Source organism: Pteronotus mesoamericanus, unplaced genomic scaffold (assembly GCF_021234165.1).
Source record: "Pteronotus mesoamericanus isolate MK-2021 breed Mesoamerican mustached bat unplaced genomic scaffold, CSHL_Meso_final scaffold_45, whole genome shotgun sequence".
NCBI classification, from domain to species: domain Eukaryota; kingdom Metazoa; phylum Chordata; class Mammalia; order Chiroptera; family Mormoopidae; genus Pteronotus; species Pteronotus mesoamericanus.
This window is the reverse complement of record NW_026555317.1, coordinates 5493343-5499527: the sequence shown is the minus strand read 5'-3', so window position 1 is coordinate 5499527 and position 6185 is coordinate 5493343.

The window sequence follows — 6185 nt, the reverse complement described above, 5'->3', positions numbered from 1 at the left end:
CCCAAGCTCAGCACTAGCAACAGCCAACCTAGGTTTACAGTTTGGCTTCACCTGGGAACCCCCAAGCCCAGGATAAGTAGCAGCCATCACTGATTGCTTTAGAGCTCATGCTATAACCCCAGAGCCTGTGTACCCAGTGGACAGCTACAGACTACATTGGAGCACCACAACCCTGCCCCTCCATAGCTGATCCTCCATGGAGGGCAGAGGCTGGTGGTCAGTGGTCACAGCCAGTCCTTGCAGCTAACTGGCCTGGGTAAGTCCTTCCATTGACCTGCCAATAGCAATCAAGCCTCAACTACAAGAGGAGGGTGTACTCAGCCCACATGAGGGGTGAATTTCAAGTACTCAGCTTGGGTGATAGGGGAAGCTGTGCCACAGGACACTGTAGAACACGTACTACATTTGGTTGTGCTATTGAGACAGGAAGTCATAGCAGCTCTACCTAATACATAGAAACAAACACAGGGAGGCTGCCAAAATGAGGAGACAAAGAAACATGGCCCAAATGAAAGAACAGATCAAAATTCCAGAAAAAAACCTAAACAAAATGAAGACAAGCAATCTATCAGTTGCAGAGTTCAAAACGCTGGTTATGAGAATGCTTAAGGAACTTAGTGAGGACCTCAACAGCATAAAAAAAAATCCATTCAGAAATGAATGATACACTAATTGAAGTAAAGAACAATTTACAGGGACACAACAGTACAGTGCATGAAGCTGAGACTCAAGTCAATGATTTGAAACATAAGGAAGCAAAAAATAACCAATCAGAACAACAAGGAGAAAAAAAAAGAAACCAAAAAAATGAAGATAGTGAAAGAAGCCTCTGAGACGACTTCAAGCATTCCAACATTCACGTCATAGGTGTGCCAGAAGGAGGAGAAAGTGCAAGAACTTGGAAACCTATTTGAAAAAATAATGAAAGAAAACTTCCCTAATTTGGTGAAGAAAATAGGCATACAAATCCAGGAAGCACAGAGTCCCCAAAAAGATAGATGCAAAGAGGTCCACACCAAAGCACAACATAATTAAAATGCCAAAGGTTAAACATAAAGAGAGAATCTTAAAAGCAGCCAGAGAAAAGCAGTTTCTTACCTACAGAGGAGTTCCCATAAGATTGTCAGCTGATTTCTCAAAAGAAACTGTGCATGCTAGAAGGGATTAGCAGGACATATTCAAAGTCATGAAAAGCAGGGACTTACAGCGAAGATTGGTCTACCCAGCAAGAATCGAAGGGCAGATAAAGAGCTTCTCAGACAAGAAAAAACTAAAAGAGTTCATCATCACCAAATCATTATTATATGAAATGTTAAAGGGACTTATTTAAGAAAAAGAAGCTCAAAACTATGAACAATAAAATGGTGATAAATACATATCTATCAACAACTGAATCTAAAAAACAAACTAAGCAAACAAGAAGAACAGTGACAGAATCATAGATATGGAGAGTGTTCCCATGGCTGACAGATGGGAATGGATGTAGGAGAATGGGTGAAGAGGTGAGGGGATTAAGAAGTACAGATTGGGGAGGTAAACTGCAGTATAGGAAATGGAGCAGCCAAAGTACTTATACACATGACCCATGGACATAACGGTGTGTGGGTTGCCTGAGGGAGTGGGGGGTGCTGAGAAGAGTGGAGCAAAGGGGGGAAAATCAGGACAACTGTAATAGCATAATTAATAAAATATAATTTAAAAAGAAAGAAGACACTAGGAGATAGGACAAATGAATGTAATATGTCCACCATAGGGTCCTGGCACAGGGCAAGAACATTAGCAGGAAAGTAGTGAAATGCAAATAAACTGTGGAGTTTGGTTAATGTTGGTTCCTTAGTGTGGTAAATGTGTAATGGTAATGTAAGATGCTATTGACAGGGGAAATTGAGTAAGGATATACAGAAACAATCTCTACTATCTTTTGCAACTTTACTGTAAATCTAATAGCATTATAGAACAAAATAGTTTACTTAAAAAGTATAAATTGGGCCCTGGCTGGTGTGGCTCAGTGGATTGAGTGCCGGCCTGTGAACCAAAGGGTGGTTGGGTCGATTCCCAGTCAGGCCGTGTGCCTGGGTTACAGGCCAGGTCTCCAGTGAGGGGTGTGTGAGAGGCAAGCACACACTGATGTTTCTCTCCCTCTTTTTCTCCCTCCATTCCCCTCTTTCTAAAAGTAAATAAATAAAATCTTTTAAAAAAGTATAAATTGGGCAAAGTCCCTAAGGAATGGCAGGAGGAATAAGGACAGGGTGGATCCAGAATAGAAAAGGTACTGGCTTTGGTTAAGGAAGATGTCTGTTTTGCTGTGGGAGGTAAGAGTAAAGCAGTGTCAGGGAGGGGAAGGGGAAGGAGAGAAAATAATTAGGGGAAAAGAAATGACTTTTAGGAAAAGATAAACAGGTTCATTAGAGAACAGAGATGTCACAATGTCTGTGTAGGTGACTTCTTATCTTTGAGCCAAACTCTCCAATGATAGGAGTCAATCTTTTCTGTTGCTAAAGTCCTGGTAAGTGGATTTATAACAGTTGAATTCTTTGGGAAGGCTCTACTTGCAGATAGAGAAGGGAATTTTAAAAGCTCTTGGTGTCGTATATTCGGGATGCCTACAGCAGAGAGAAGTGTGTGACTTCAGGCAGGGATCTGACAGGTCAGAAAGTCCATTGCTGCCACTGCTACCCCTAAGGCTTCTATTTCTCTGCAAAGTAAAATCTAAGAATGAGAAGGGAACGCGTATGTTAGAGGAAGCTAATAAAGGGGATGGTTAAAATACATATAACCAGTATTTTGAATAGATTGAGTTCAGTAAGAGACAATTAAGAAAGGGCTTAAATGTGGTCTTTTTGATCTTCCTGACTTATTTCTTGATGAAATTCCTGCAGATCCCATCACTTTCTGGTCACTTTCAGCTTTAAAAACTATCTTATTTTCCATCTTACTCTCAAGTATTAAAAAAATCTAGCCCTGACAGGTGGGGCTCAGTGGATTGAGCGCTGGCCTGCAAACTGAAGGGGTGCTGGTTTGATTCCCCAGCAAAGCCCACGCTTGGGTTGCAGGTCCCTGGTTGGGAGTGTGCAAGAGGCAAGAAATCCATCCATGTTTCTCTCTCACATTACTGTTTCTCTCCTCTTTCTCCGACATTCCTCTCTAAAAATAAAACCTTTAAAAAACTTATAAAAAATAAAAAAACCTAACCAAGTCATTAAAATTTCCACTTTACACCTGCTCTAGAGCTTCCCTCCTCTTCCTAGGTTGGGCTCAGGGACCTTCCTCCTCTTCTTTCTACACCTACCTATAGCAGTTTGGGGCAGGATGGAGGGGCTCAGGATCAGGGTGCAGAATCCTAGTCCTAGGCTGGAGTTGACAGTAGCTTTCTGCACTGATCCCTGGAGCGGGAACAATGCAAAGGTTCTGAGGCTGGAAAAAATTTGGCATATTTAAGGAACTGAAAACATCCAGCAGAGGGGAAAGAGAGACAGGCTGGCAGTGTGCCTTTCAGACACCTCTAAGCACACATATACAAGCACATGCACTCATAGACACAAAAGATTTTACATAAATGGGATCATACTACTTCTGCTCTTACTAACCAGTTTTGTTTTCCATTTAATGTAAACGATCAAGAATTGGCAAAGCTTTTTTTTTTTAATCCAGTTTTTGCAAGGGAGGGGAACATATATTGGTGGCTGCTTGAAATGCTAATTGGTATAAGCTCCCCAAAATGAAGTATGTCAATTAATCACAAAAGAATGGGAAGAGAAGAGTGCCTGGGATGAGGTCCCCAAAAGCACCAACATTTAAAAAGTGGGCAGATGAACTCTGTAAGGGAAAGGGAAAAGGAGTAACCAGAAAAGCAGTAGAAAAAAATAGGCGGGTGTGCTGTCAGGAAAGCACAAGGAATGAGATTATTAGAGAGAGAGAACCTCAGCATATGGTGATCCAGAGAACAAGAAACATAAAAACTGAGAATATCCTTCAGGGCCAGCAACATAGATGTTGTGGGTGGTCTTGATCAGAGCAACCCCAGGCAATGGTGAGACACAGAAGGCTGGTTTCAGCGGTTTGAGCAGTGGAAGGTCACAAACTAGGGGCTACAAGTATAGACAATTCTTCTGTGCCATTTGACTTTGAAGGGAAGAAAGGAGAGAGTGGTGGTTGGGAGGACATTTGGAGCAAAGCAAGATTTTTCTTATGGGAAAGAACTCAGGAGAGGGAGAAGCTGAAGATAGAGAGGGAAGATTGTTCCCTAACCAGTGCCTCTTACTGAGTAGAAGAGCCACACTGATTCAGGGTCTAGAAGAGAGTAAGGGACAGGCCTCGGATGGCATTGAGGTCTGGAATGGTTCACGGAAGAAAGATGGTGGTTGGAAGTCAATGTGCAACCTTGGGAAGGTAAACTGCCCTCAGAGGAAGCAGTGATTGCTCACAGTGTCCAGGCCCAGGCTGCCTGCAGGTGGAAGCCCCAACCACCACCTTAGATGCCTCTCGGGCCACCGAAACCTCCAGGATGGTCTCAGGGGTAACCTCGCTCTGTCCGACCACGGGTTTGTTGTTTCTGTTCCTGAAACCAGCACTCTATATCTTCTAGAGTGGTGGGTGGTTCTCAAACTTTCGCCTGCATCAGAATCACCTAGAGGGCTTGTTCAAGTGGATTGCTGGACCACACCTCCAAGACTGTGATTCAATAGGTCTAAGGCGGGGCCTGATACTGCATTTCCAACATGTTTCCATGCTTTCCCCCCCTTTTCTTTACTGAATTTATTGGGGTGACATTAGTTAATAAAATTATATAGGTTTGGGGGTACAATTCTACATCATCTATATATTGTATTGTGTGTTCATCACCCTAAGTCATCTCCTCTTATCACCTTTTAACTTCCCTTTACCCTCTACCTCCCCTACCCCCCATTCCCTCTGTTAATCACCATACTGTTTCCCATGCTTTTTTTAAAAAAAAATATTTAACTTATTTATTTTTAGAGAGTAGGGAAGAGAGGGAAAAAGAGAGAGAAAGAAACATCCATCACTTGCCTCTTATACGCACAACCTCAGACCAGGCTCAAAATCCAGGCAAGTTCCCTGACCGGGAGGAACTGGCAACCTTTCTGTTAGGGTGGTCGGTGACGTCGGCTGTGAAAGAAATCAAAGAGAGAAGAAAGTGTAGAGAATAAAGTTTTTACTCACTCTCTGAGAAAGGAGAGGGGCACGGTAAGGAGAGATACACTAGCATTGAGGGGTGGGGGTTTTGACTTTTTATTGGATTATAATTAGATTAAAAAAGGGTCAGGGTTGCTGTTGTGTGGCCCCTGGGCTGTTGGGGCTTTTAACACAAAGCTGTAGCTTGTTCCAACGTTACCTCCCTCCTGTGGCCACAGGAAGCCGTTAGTTCTGTTCTGGCTTGCCAGTAATTTCCAGTCCTAGGGACACAGACTCAGAACAGTATAATGGAAGTCATGTTTAACAAGGTCATACGCCTGCTAGGCAAATCGTGCCATAACAGCAAATGGTGCTGTCTTTATCCTTTCACTTTCCCGTTGCCAATGACGCTCAACTGAGTCACACCGGTCAGGGCTGTTTCTATGCTTTTGATGCCCTCCACACTCTGAGAACTGCTGCCCTGAAGAAAGCCAATAGGTCCAGAAGGTTCTGGAGGAATACTTAATGGGCTTTTGTACTTCGCTCTAGAAACTCGTCAGTACTCACGTTTCTACAGCAAAGGGCAGCTGCGAACTACGGGAGTCCTCATCTGAGCGTTGGTCGGAGGTGACCAAGTCCATAAGCCCAACCTAACAGATTGGTAAGACGTATCAACCACTTGAGACAAGGGAAGGCAGCTCCCTAGCGGAAGGCGAGAACCTTCAGACGCCATGCTCCAGAGAGTCTTTTGAGGCAGTCGCTGAGCTGGACCTGGAGGAAAGCAGGATTTTACGAATGGCAATGAGGCGGGTTTAGGGGTAGCAAACACCATTCTAACCGCAGGACCAGTGAGTCGGTCCAAGAGCAGCACCCAGAGAGCAAGAAAAGTGTGGAAGCTCCACGCAGGTGTGCAAACTCCTTCGTGCCTTACTGAGGGATTTGTGTGTTTTCCCCCTTGGCGGGGTTTACACCCAGGTAGGCAATGGTTGCAAACAGCCAGCCACAAACCAGCCCGCACAACGGTAGCAGCGCCCCCTACAACCCATAGAGTG